The sequence below is a fragment of the Protopterus annectens genome, chromosome 5.part0 (genome assembly GCF_019279795.1).
Source record: "Protopterus annectens isolate FY-2018-M chromosome 5.part0, PAN1.0, whole genome shotgun sequence".
In the NCBI taxonomy this organism is placed as follows: Eukaryota; Metazoa; Chordata; order Ceratodontiformes; family Protopteridae; genus Protopterus; species Protopterus annectens.
This window is the reverse complement of record NC_056735.1, coordinates 988,814,004-988,828,480: the sequence shown is the minus strand read 5'-3', so window position 1 is coordinate 988,828,480 and position 14,477 is coordinate 988,814,004.

Genomic DNA, 14,477 nt, shown 5'->3' with positions numbered 1-14,477 from the left:
TACAAAGCCAGTGTCCACTGATTTATGTCTATAATGGTATTTTGCTTTATCATACAACCTGCAAAGTCATGTATATTAAGGTAAAATTTGCATTATTACAGCATTAAATAAAAAAAGGAGTCCAGCAGTCACCAGGCATGCTAGAAATAAACCGAAGAAGTGGTGACTAGTGTAGTGTGCAGTGCAAGACTACAAATCCAAGTAGGGATCCAAACAGAGATAAAACAAAACAAGTCTTTTATTTACAAAATAAGATAAAGTGCTTTCATCCTTACAAGTCAAGGACTTCGTCAGAATAAATTTAAACAAGACTAAAATAAAGTTAAATACTATTTTCAAACCAGACATCACTTTGCTTATTGGCTATTGCCAAATAGTTTTGTTTGTTTGAGTTAAACCTCACTTACTAACTCCTCCTCATAAAGATCTAATAATATTAGACTGTTTGCAAACAGGACAGCGGCTTAAACTGTACAGGATCTTAACTTTTTGTGGACATCCCACCTAGATAAAAAAAGATTCAAAATTAAAATAATACGTACAGACAAAACATATCAAGTCAAAAGAAAACCTCAAGGTATTAACCATTCAGTGATTAACTAAGAAAAACATTTTTACCTATTTTATAACCTAGCCATATGTAATTTCAATACAGGCTTAATACTAATATGGTCATTCAGACCTGGAGGGATAAAGGCATTGAGATAAAATTTCCATAAGAATTCTTTATATTCCAACTGGCTTTCCCAGTCCCCTCCCCAATGTCAACTAGTTCTAAAATTACAAATTTAAATTCAGTGTGTGTCCTATCCAGTAAGGTATGTTTAAAAAGGGCATTGTTTGCATTTTTGTTTTTGATGCTGTAATAATGATCGTAAATTAATTTTCATAATGTTCTTTCAGTTTTTCCTACATAGAATTTGTTACACTTTGAACATACACCTAAGTAAATTAGTCCCTGACTCCCACAATTTCCTCTTTTAGAGTATACCTTAGTTTTTAAGGTATTGTCAAGGTTAGGTGCTCAGCCTCTAAGATATATGAACACTGATTACATGCCCCACATTTTTTGGTTCCATACCCAACCCTAGGGTTGGGGTATAAATCCCTCTCATAGAAGCTTTTCAATTTCTGACCCATGGTGTTAGAGAACAATTTTTTGTACTTTGAAGGGAACACATTTAGACAAGTTAAGGGGGTAGCAATTGTTCCTTTTTTTCCCCACAAAATTGCTTTTCTTTTCTAGTAAAATAATCATGGGAAATTCTGTGCATGAGATTTCATCCAATTGCAGATACTGAAACCCATTTCAAAATGTTTTGTTCGTTACTTATTTCTAAAGAAAAATAGAAATTAAAAAATGTAAGATGATAGCAAGTATAATATATTCACTTCAGCTTGCACTAATCTAAATATATTATTCTTGATTTTTGGTTCCTTTATGTCCTTGTTCTTTACACCATTACAACTGTCTCAATAATAGTAAAAAGTCCTCCTCAACTGAATTTCCTAGTGCCAGCTTTCCATACTTTTCACAATAACATGCATTTATAGTGTATTTTGTTCAGTATTTATCTGTGAACCTAATTTTCTAATAAAATCCCTTTCCTTGCCATATTTTTGGAAGTAACCTTCTGTGATTCTTGAACATGGCTATGCCACTAGAGAAATCATTTCTGTCTATGTCACCATCTGACTACTACTATGAACAAAAATCTTTGCTAGTCAGTGTACTGGCTATCTTTATCCTATCATCATTTAAGAAGGAGATAATCCTGTCCGTTTTGCTACTGATCATTAAATAGGTAGGAGCACATTGTGTAAGCAAGCTCCCCTGTCAATACCTTATTCATGTAAAATCATAGTTTCAGTTGTATAGTATGGGTCATTCTCAGTACCAGACTTGCTGACAGAGGATGGTACAGCAGAATAAGTCTCTGTTGAATCCCTGTAACATATTTGTTTCAGAACAAACCACAAACAATGTTCCATTGTTACTTTCTATAACTTTTGGTAATACCCAATATGAAAACACAAATATCCACAGTGAGTACATTGTAGTTTGAACTGTATTTTCACTGCTAGTAAAGCTTCCAATGGCTTTCAAAATATAGTTAGCAATCACTAATGCCTCCTTGTAACCATCCATACCAGCACAGAAGTGTCCCATGTAGTCAATCTGAAATGTTTCCCAAGGTCAGTCTACTGTCAGAGTTCATCTATACCACTCCTTTGGTGAATAAAGTCCACGTCCTTTCCACAAGGTAGAGGTATCCAAAAACCCTCATCTATCAATCCCATATCAACTATTTTAAATAGTGAATAAAGTTGCCCTTTCATGGGAATTAATGCATAAAAGATGTTATTGTTAAAACATTGAAAATATTCCCATCCAAGAAAGAATTCACCATTGTTGGGAAAACTCCAAAGTTTCTGGCCATTTCTGGCCATACTTCCAGATTTGAATTATTTTACAAACAAATCAAGCATTCATCAACCACCTTCTGTTATACTTGTCTCAAGTTAAGATGCCAACACTTACATTTCAATATACGGAGTAAAGCCTCTAATCCTAATCCTAATTGCATGAAAATAACATAATGAAATGCAATCATTTCCTTAGCCATTATTCTAAGTACATGGTTTAACTTGTAACCCCTAACATTTATATACAATTGCTTTTCTCCATCTAACTACTCATGTTTCAGTTTAGCTACAACACTTGGATCACATTTCTATTGTTGAAATTGCATCACGTTGTACAATAAAGATGCATTCAGTTTTGCGAAACTTGTTCAATCACTGAATCATCTGGACTTACCATAATGCCAGGGTATAGTTCTTCTCCCCTCCAAGGTGACTTCTTCAGCTGTGCTATATGCCACTATATTACTCAGTGAGTCTGCAGCTATAATTTTATGTCCATCATCAACTTTAAAATTTCAATAAATATATAAAGATATAATTTATATGTACATACAACAATAAACATTATATATATATATATATATATATATATATATATATATATATATATATATATATAAAAACAAGTATCTAATGCATTTATATTTATATATATTTATAATGTATATATAATTACTTATATTTTTTTCTGTACACTGCAGTGGTTTACCTTGTGAAACAACAATCTTCTTCTTGGCCCAAATCAACAATTGCAGTAAGAGTGAGGAAATCATGCAGAGAGTATCCTAAAAAGGCATAGATCCATCATAACTTTCTAAAACATACAGAGCTGTCTCATTTCTGCCTTTTGAGCAGGTAACTTGGATCTAAGCAATAGTGATCTGCTTGAAATCCAAATAGCATACTCTATGACGTAAGACCAATATTAATAATATATTATATTATATATATATTATACAATAATAAAACCAATAAGTACCAATATTGTGTACTATCAGTGTAAATGCACAGAATACCTTCTTGGTAATGCCCCCTAAAAGATTAAGATAGAAAAATGCCTTGCTATTAACAGCAGTCATTTCTCTGGTCTTTATATTGTAACAGTTGTGCCAAATAATAGCCCTGATTCTGAAAAACTAGCTCTGAGTGTAAATGACCACATACGCTGAGAGCAGTCTGAGAGCAGGTGTTTTCAAATCTTGTCCCTGTAGTAAGCTTCTTTATAGATAGTTCTTAACCTAAAGTAACAATGGGGTCACGTAGTCACTAGCAGTATTCCAAATCATGTGTGACTGCAAAATCACTTAAAACAACCCACTCCATAAACATAAAAATAAAAAAATTCAATAATAATAATAATAAATGCTGTTCCTTTTTTTTATATTTATGGAGTGGATTGTTTTAAGTGATTTTGCAGTCACACATGATTTGGACTAATGCCAGGGACTACGTGAACCCATCATTGCCTAAGTTAATGCTTTTCATTTGTGTTGCACAGTTACAAACTCATTATTTGGTTCTTTGCCTGAAGTAAGTCACTTAAATGAGGGCAAGTCTTTCAAAATCTGGGCAGACTTACACTGAGAGCAACTCTTTTGGAATCTACCAAATATTTATCTCCTTCCTGCAGTGATATTTCATACAAGGAGTAAACAATTCATCAACTAGATTTAAAAACCATGAAATCTAGAGAATGGAGTTATAATCTGACCACAGATACATTCTTATGTCTCTTTTGCAGCAACAGAGTTGAACTAGATTCATCACTGACATGCAGATGTATGCAAAAAGATTGTGTCAAATTAGCACTGATCAATACAGCAGAATCAGGCAATGCATTTTGCAGATTCCCAAACGCTGCATGGTAATTGGGGCTCCATTATAAAAACTGATTATAGTCTTCTACCATTTCTCATAGCATGAGATACATTAGCTATGCATTTTGCACAAAATCCTCAATAATTGTTTGGAAAAATAAATGGCTAAACCTTTAATGAACAAAAGTTATTTGTGTACTTTTTTAGTATAGGTCTGGATGAGAATGACATCCTGGTATAAGAATAACTTGTTTCAAAACACCAAGGGCTTAAATGTCTGAGCTTGTTGGAAAAATGTAGATGAGCTGTGAAATATTATGGTAATCTTGTATGTAGATGTTACTGACAATCATATATAGAAACAAATTGCAATGCAGACTCTAGATTCAATGTACAAAGAAAAACACATTACAGATTCTAAGGCATAAATATATTTCATAATAACTATGTAGCTAGGTCATTAATTCAGGTATAGTTGCTACCACATTGGCAGCAGAGAGAAAATACTTTTTTACTAATCTCAAATCAATTGTTAAATGCTATGAAACATATTTTTCTTCACTTGATAAAGCAACGGATTCCAAGATATATTCCCTTTTAGTGCTATGACTGCCTTTCCCAGTGCTATATAGGTTTTTGTCATAAGTTTCTCAGCTTCTTTTGAAATCTTATACTACCTTGGAAATGATGGCTTTTGTCACCAAAATCTGCTCAGCAGTACCTGAAATCTGTCCATCATCAATATTCTTTTTAATCCTTAAGTCAAAAATGTATTTTGCAATTCAAATTTTAAATGTCAAACATCTACTAGCAACATAGTCACTCATTCAGATAGGCAATTTTTTCATCTTCTGAGAATCAGATAACTGCACATTCAGAAACTTATTTCAATTTCTGTAAAACTTAATTAACTTAACCCTCTGCAACTCCAAAGGGACCTAACACATCCATTCCAAAGATAGAAGGTTTATGTTTACCTATCGAATGGGTAAACATAGAATGGCATATGTCATCAAATGTGCCATTCATTGAGCCATTCTGATTAAGATTGCATCACAGTAAATATAGGGAAATTTGCCCTTTCCCCATTGTAGTGTGATCTTGGAGTCGGTATATGTAATTAGCGGGCACCCCCACATGAGGAGGTTCAATGAACTGCATTTATGAAGAAATGCTGTCCGTTGTTTTTCCCATTTGATGTGTGAACATAGACCCCAAATATAATACCAACACTGCCTAGTCACATCTGAAATGAACACCTAAGATGTTTACTGAGTGTATTGCCAGATGTCTGAAATACATTGTTCACCTTCTAAATCTGATAAGCTAAGATGCTATATTCATCATAACCATCTAGAGTGGATGTACTGCATTTTATCAGTTTTCTTGTAAAGATTGTCTTGTGCCTAAAACTGCACCTCCACTATCAAGCCAAGTATTTCCCAAGGCATTCCTTCTATCTTTGCTCTTTCAAATGGTCTGCATCAGATCTTGGAGACAAAGTAGCAAGGAAGCCAAGGGGGAGGTAAATGCTCTATCAGTTATCAGTACTGTAGTTTGTTCCCTGTTCTTGTGTCTGATTAATTGCTATAATTCTCCCGGCCACCACTGAAACATTAACTACTGCTCTCCATGCTGCTCACTACTGCCTGTACACACATTACAGTTTTCCCTGCACTCACTGTAAAAGCTAAAGTTTCTGAAATTTTAACCTACCTGGATGCATTGACTCGTAGCACAGAGTCATAGGACTAAGAACTCTGACTTGGTACATGTTCTGTAATTCACAAAGCTTCAGTATTAGCTTTATTTCTAGCTAGTCTGCTATAACCAGAACAGAGCTCCACGCATCATGTTTTTTCTATGCCCTGGACTGTGACAAGTAAGCTCTTCATTAAAAAAGGAAGAGGAAAAAAAAAACTACTCTGACCTGTGCTCAGTGAATGGTCATGGTTGGACTTCATGTCTAGTGAGTTGCATGCACAGTATCTTTTTCCTTATAAGTGACCTGCAAAACCTAAACAATGTTGGAAATCCAGGTTTGAGGCTCATTAACCTACAGCAAGCACAGCTAAACAGGATTAGAGGTGCATTACACCCATGACCAAATAATTACATTTCCCGTTACTTTAGAAATAAGCCCACTGAAACAGTATCCAAAAAAAAAAAACCTCTGTCATAGTCACCCATGCCTCACTCCTTCGAGTTACTCTTTTCAAAATCATGGACCAGCTTTTACCCATACCTTCTGTAGTTAGTATGATGGAGATGAGTATCTTGAGACAGTATAAGACTTATCTCATGCTGTTTGATGATCATCTACTACTCAAATAGTATAATGCAGTGTGTGAGCGATGTACATATATAATGTCCTTAGAGGCAAAAATCTTACACATAGTAAACTCAGACTCCAAAATTGTTAGAAGCACATCCCACTCTACACCTCACCAAGGGCATCACAATACACATAGTCCATCTTGTGCTGAGCTTCTAAAGATAAACTTGATGTAAACTGCAAAGTCCTCCAAGATGTATCACAGGCACAAAGGTGCTACATGTTTTACTGATCAATGTTCGAAGTCTAAATAAGAAACTCCACTACCTACAAGCTCTCTTCTCCCTAGAGAATGCTGACATCTGTGCAGTCACTGAGACATGGTTTAAAACTGCTGAGAGCACAGAAATCACACTAGGAGTGCAAGCCTATAATGCCTTCCACACATTTAGACCACCTACTACACAGTCAGGGATTAAGGATGGAAGTGTCTTGATTTACATAAAAAAAAAATACACTCAATGCTTGTCAAACGGAACAATACTTGAACATCTCCATATTCAAATTGCCATTGGCAAAATCCTACGCCACCTCCTATGTCCCTCTCTATGACCCAGGTAACCCATGACATGTATGTAAGCTTATTAGAAACACTCGCCATCCAATCCAATATCATATTCATAGGTGAGTTTACTTACCCTACTAAGAACTGGGAATCACATACAATACCAAATGTGCAAGCACAGAGATTCCTGGATTTTGTAAACACAAATTCCCAGGATCAAATTGTCAATACGACAACCAATATGGGAGAGTGATGCACATCCCCTAGTATAGTGTCTTCTCTGATAAGGTCAGACCATAAAATGGTCTCCTTTGAAGTAAGCCCAATTTCCTACTATTTAATGATAACGTAGTAAAATCTCAAGTCCCCATAAACCTTGAAAACACTGCTGCCTATGAGGAACTGTTCACAGAAAGACCAATAACATTATGTTAATAACTGCATGGAGGTAACTATACCGACCAAGAAGAAGTACAGAACTAACTAAAAAAAAGCAACCTGGTGATATCACAAAATCAATAGGCTATATAACGAAAGTAAGAAAATTATGGCAAAAGTTATGAGGTGTAGCACCCAGCAAGATAAAAGCACTCTCATCAAACTAAACAAGAAAGTCAGAGGTCAAATAAAGTCTACCAAAGCCAAATCTGATGCAAATCTGGCCTCCCAGGCCAAGGACAACCACATGGTATTCTTTAGCTATGTCCACAACCTCAAAGGCAATGCATAATTGTTTTTAGAGCTCATTGTTAATGGATCCACCTATACTGAGCCAGAAGACATAGCAAATCTACTGGCAGACAAATTCATCTCTACCTTACCCCTCTCTCCCCCCCTCAGCATCCCTTCAGGAAATACTATCAAATATAACTCCCCTACTATCACTAAGGAACAGCTCCTCAATCCTCTCTGTCAGGCCAAGAACACTGCATCAATGGGCCTAGACTGTATCCCAGGATTCCTTCTAAACAGCATGCAACTTTACCTATCAGGACCTCTAGAACTGCCATTTAACTGTAGCCTCCAAACAAAAGCAACTGTCACCCCTGTGCACAAAGGTGGGCCATATACAGATCCTGGAAACTACAGACCCATAAATATCACAAGTCATAGAAAGAATAATCATGGAAATGATCAATAATCACATAGGAAACCTCCAAACATTGGCCTCAACATAATTTGGCTTTGTCAAGGGCAAGACATGTCTACTCAACCTAGTAGACTTTTTTGAGAAGGTACCAAAGCAAAGTATGAGGGCAAACAGTTCACACTGCCTACATTGACCTGGCCAAGGCATTTAACATGATATCCCGCTTAGCCATTGTTGAAAAACTCAAGAGGTTAGGTATAAAACCTTATGTTACCCAGTGGATAGACAGCTGGCTCACAGATATAACCCAGGAAGTTAGAACTGTGGAGTCCCCTTCTACAATGAGACCAATCACAAGCAGAGTCCATCAGGGATCAGTCCTGGGACTGCTCCTTGTTGTCATTTACTTCTCTGATGTCATGGTCAATGTTAAGGTCCTCTGGCTGGCTAAATTTACAGATAACTGCAAATTAGGAGCAGTCATAGCATCCCCTACTGACATGTATGTTCACCAAGAAGGGCAGACACAGGAAATAAACTGTGTCACAGCCATACACTAAAATAAAATGCTAAGAAATGCATAATAGTATCCTTCAGGAAGTCCACCCCTGGTATATATAATATGGACAGCATACTCCTAAGAGTCGACCCAGTAGTCAGGGACTTGGAGACACACATAGACAGTAATCTAGCCTTTGGCCATCACAAGTCAACAATAGTAAGGAACTCATTCTATGTTGTGCAACTTATAAATAAAATTGATGGTATTTAAGTCCAAGGAAGTCATTGTTTCACTGTATTCAGAATTCATCAGACCTATCATTGAGTACAATGTCCCCTTTGGTATGTACCTAACCAGGCATCTCTAACAACTGAAATGTCCACAGAGGTTCCTCACTAAAAGAATATAGGGCATAAGTAACATGTCCTGTGCATACCACCTCAAAGCCCTATACCTGTATTCTGTCCCCTTCTGGATGTTGAGGTGAGAACTGTAACTGGCATAGAAAGCATTGTCAGACCCCGCTCCGATGGACCTCCTGCATATCTGCAAAACAAGCAGCACCAGAGTTACTCGTTCTAAAGACTTAAACCTTGCCTGTGATATAAATAGGACCTATTAGAGACGCAGTTGTGTATTGCAGATACTACCCCTTCTCTTAAACAGGCTCCCCATCTATGTGAAGCAGAGTGCCTCTCTAATTCAATTCAAGTGTAACTTAGACAACTGGATGGGAAACAGGAAATTCATCCCTGGTTTTGCACCTATGTCTCTAATGGACACAGGTAGCCCATAAATAGTTCATTTTCAAGGCCCCTGCTTGTAACTGTTTCATTTTCCAAGTCCATGCTTACACCTTTCAAGGGTACCAGAACTTTTCAGTTATCTGGGATGCATGGATAGGCTTAAAATGGTTTTTGGGGTCATTAGCTTAGTACATACCTATTAACCTATGAAGGCACACTCTGCAAGTTAAGCTTACCACATCACATAGCAAAAAGAGTCAAAAAGGAAAGGATACTGAGCTCATAAAGCTGGCATTTACTCAATCAAACATTTTTATTATAGGTGACTCCATAAGTTCATAGATTAGCACTATAACTGCCCTTGGGGACCATTTTAAGCCTAGTCAATTACCCCATTCAAGAATTAAACCTGGCATGTTGGGTCTACAAGGTAAACATCTTAACTAGTATGCCAATCTCCCATTTTAAGGTGTGCAGATGTACCTCTTACTGGGCAAAGAAAGAGTGACAGTTAGTTGTTTGGTGCTAGGATCCATCATATTACAAACACCTTCAAGTCCTTAAACAACAAGTACTGGTATGACTCATTCATAGTACACGTGGATTTCAATGACTTGAGATGTACCTCCCTAGACTATATGAAGAGAGACATGATGAAGCTCTCGGACTATGAGTCCCAGGCAGTTATCATCTTAGCACTGAAACACATTATACCCTCTCCAAGGATAGTGACACTATATCAGCAATAAATAATTGACTAAATTTTTGGGATCATTCAAAGGAGTTCCAATATTTGTCATCCTGGGAGGATATTACTGAAAGACCATTCTGCTTCATCATGGATGGTTTGCATCTGCTCCATCTAGGGTTTTGATTATTGGCCACCCACATAATGCCTTTTTTAGGCAATGCCAACCTGATAAACCTAACAAACATAATAAAGCAAGCAAAGGAAACTATGAAGGTGTTACTGATCAATGCTAGGAGCTTAAACAAGAAATTTCACCATCTACAAGCACTTCTCACCCTGGAAGATGTAGTGACTGAAGCATGGTTTAACATCGGGGAGAGCACTCTGGCTGTGCAATGTTACAGCGCCTTCCACATATTTAGATTAGCTACCGTGCAGAAGGGGAAAATGGTGGCTGTGTCTCAGTCTTCATCCAGAAGGGACTCACATCAAGGCTGGTAAAGCATCTTGAAGCACTATAGTTTCTTCATGCTGAAATAACCATCAGAAAAGTATGGTGCCATACAATAGCCACATACCTCTCAACTGTACATATTTTTGCAGAATGTCCAGATTTTTGCCTCATATTTTTGGTCTGTTTTTCATAAAATTGTCGGTTTCTGGCAAATTAGTTGCAAACCATTAAAGACTGATGTTAGAAAATAATTACAAACATTTGAGTTTCAGACTTCATACCCTTCAGAAAATTCATGCTAATGCAAAAACTGCTATTCTATCAGCTTTCTAAGCTTGTAAGAGCAATAGTTAAAAATTGTCCCTATTTTTGTGCTTTTGTCCCAGTTTTATTTATGACTTTGTCCAAATTTATTGCTCTAAGAGGTTGAGAGGTATGAATAGTCACTGAACTCCATCTATGACAAAAGAAACCCATAATGCCAATCTACAGGAACTATAATGACTCAGTATTAAATACAATACCATTTTCCTACGTGATCTAAATTGTCCAACTATAGACTGGGAAACCTACACCACCACAGAGATTCTTGGACTTTGTTAATACAAAAGATCTGGGGCAATTAATCAGAGTACCCACTAGGGGGATAACATCTCAGATCTTGTCCTTATTAATAAGGGGCCATCTTGCATTATCCTTTGTATATCTTCATCACTTGTTAGGTCTGACCACAAAGCCATCTCCAAAGTAAAACTGAATCCAGAGACCCTTTCCACCCAAGGTACCTTTAGAAAATTGTCTTAGATAAACTACCTACTTCTAAGTGGCACATTGGCAAGCTTCAAATCTTCACCAAACCCAGTTAACTCCACTGATTACAGAGAAACATATATCACTAAACTATATCAGCATGTAAAAAGCTGCATAGATGTAGCTGTACCCTGTAGGAACAAATGCAGGACAAACCCAAGAAACAAATCCCAAAATCATGATATCAACAACCTTTACAATAAAATTAAGAGAATTTTGACCAAAAGTAAAACGAGTAATCCCAGAAAGATGCAGCCTTCATCACTGAAATAAACAATCAGCTCAGAAGCGTAATAGAGTGATGCTAAAATGGTCATCCAAACCAAAGAAAATCACAAGGCTTCTATTGTTATGCTTGAAATCTCAGATGCACAACCCAGCAACTCAACAATGCACTGAGATGAGTTTTGAATGATGTTACCTGCACTGTGGATGAAGATATAGTGAACCTACTTTCTCTAACTTTACCTGTCTCTCCCCCCAGCTATTCAACATGATATACACAAAACCCACTCACCTCCAGCTATCATACAAATCCAAGTCCAGAAAGTTTGGTAAAAAGCTAAAAATACTGCATCAATGGGTCTTGGCAATATAACTGGATGCAACTTAAATAGCACAAAGCATGATTTTGCCACCCTCCTTAACAAAACTGCTCAACCTCAGTTTCCATACAGGTTTAGTACCAAGTGAATGTAGATCAGCTACAGTCATTTCTCAGCATAAGGTTGGATGTTACATAGACCCAGACAATTACAGACCCATAGATGTGACCAGTGTCATACGCAAAACCATGGAGAGTCTTATCGTGGAACTAATCAATAAGGGCATCAGGATTCTATAAACACTGGACTAATTCCAGGTTTGATTTCTCAAGGGCAGGTCATGCTTAATCAATCTGGTGAATGTCTTTGAAAAGGTCATCAATGCAATGGATTGAAGTAAAATGATAGACAATGCATATCTTAACCTAACCAAGGTTTTTGGCACAATCCCTCACTCTGGCATAGTAGAAAAGCTAAATAAGCTATGAATAAATTTTTTCATCATTTGCTGGATTGCCATCTGGCTAACAGATGGGATGCTGGAGATCAAAATAGGGGACACTACCACCAGAAAAAGACCAGTCGCCAGTGGGGTTCACCAGAGTTCAGTGCTGGGACATTTCCTGTTTGGCATCTATTTCTATGAAATAAAAGGAAGTACAAAGGGCTTTGGCTGATGAACTTTGCAGATAAGTGCAAGCTAGGAGGAATTATTGAATCCTCAAATGACTTAGTCATTCTGGAGGAAGGTTTTATTCCAAATGAATAACTGATGCCAGAATCATGGACTGAAACTAAATGGCAAAATACATTATCATATCCTTTGGGACGTCATCTATAGTGGGAAACCACCATAATGACAATACTCCCCTGAGTGTTGACCTAGTTTTTCAGGCTTTGGTAACTTATGTGGACAGTGACTTAACTCCTGACCAGCATGTGTCCACTGTCATAAGAAAGTTATTCTATATCATGCAGCTTATAAACAAAAGGATTGTGACTACCTCTAGATATGTCATTGCCCCATTTACACAGTCTTCTTTAGGCCAGTCATTGAGTATAATGCCCCTTTGACATGTTTCTATCAATACACATGCAACAACTGGAGAACCCACAGAGATAGCTTACTAAAAGGATTAAAGGCCTAAACAATACATGCCCTGCATGGACCACCTCAAAGCCATGTTGCTATACTCAGTACCCAATAATCTGCTAAGATGTGACCTGTGTCTGGCATACAAGTCATCCTCCAACTCAATACTGATGGATCTACCCCACATTAGCAAGTAAAATGTCATTAGAAATATTGGGTCCAGGGATCTAAACCACTTCTCCAGCAATAACAGAATACTTTAAAGAGACATATATATTTTACAGAACAGACTCCCTATCCATGTAAAATGTGCAATGGGTAATAGGACATTTACCCTAGGACTGCTTCTGTACTACTAATGGGCAGAGGCAGCTCCTAAATGCTGTATCCCTTGCATAGGTCTCCTCATATTATCTATGGTATGATTACAGTTATTCTCACTAGAGGTAATATATAATTATCCACCAAGAGATAGGTAAGGTCAATCTAACAGCAAACAGGTTAGGATAGGATAATTCAAACAAAAAAAAGTTAAATTTGCTAGGATTAAAATGTCCTGCAAATAGGGCAGCTAGCCTAGTACTTACCGGGTGCCATGTCAGACTCTAAACCAGTTACAAGTGGTGTCCCACAAGGCTCAGTCCTGGGACCTCTCTTGTTCGGTATATATTTCTCCGAGGTACAGGCTAACACGGGTGGACTATGGCTGACCGAGTTCGCAGATGACTGCAAACTGGGTGCCGTAATCGACTCTCCGGCTGACACAAGCATCCTCCAAAAGGGTCTCACAGAGATGGATAACCGGTGCCAGAGCCATGTCCTAAAGCTAAATGCCAAAAAGTGCATAGTCATCCCCTTTGGGAAAAACAAAGTGCCCACAAATTACCACATAGGTGGTAATCCATTAAGTATGGAAGAAGTAATTAGGGACTTGGGGACCCAAGTAGACAGCAATCTCTCCTTTGACAATCACGTTGCCAAAGTGGTTAGAAAGACCTTCTATATAGCCCACCTTATCATGAAAGGGTTCACATCTAGATCAAGAGAGGTCATTGTGCCCCTCTACTCATCACTTATCAGGCCCATAATTGAGTAAAATGCCTTGTTTGGGATGTACCTTACCCGACACCTGCAGCAACTGGAAAGACCCCAAAAGTATCTCACTAAGAGGATCAAGGGGCTCAAACAGATGCCCTATGCAGTTCGGCTAAAGAAACTCCAGCTCTACTCAGTTGCGTACCGCCTACTCAGAGACGATCTGTGTCTGACGTATAAAGCCATGTCCAACCCAGAATTAATGGACATGCTTCACCTCAGGAAATCCAAATCCCTTAGAGCTACACGCTTCAGGGATTTGAACCTCAGCACAGAAATAAATAGGACATGCTGGAGGGACAGATTCATATCCCAGAGACTTCCCTCACTCTGGAACAAAATCCCAATCCATGTTAGGCAGAGCCCC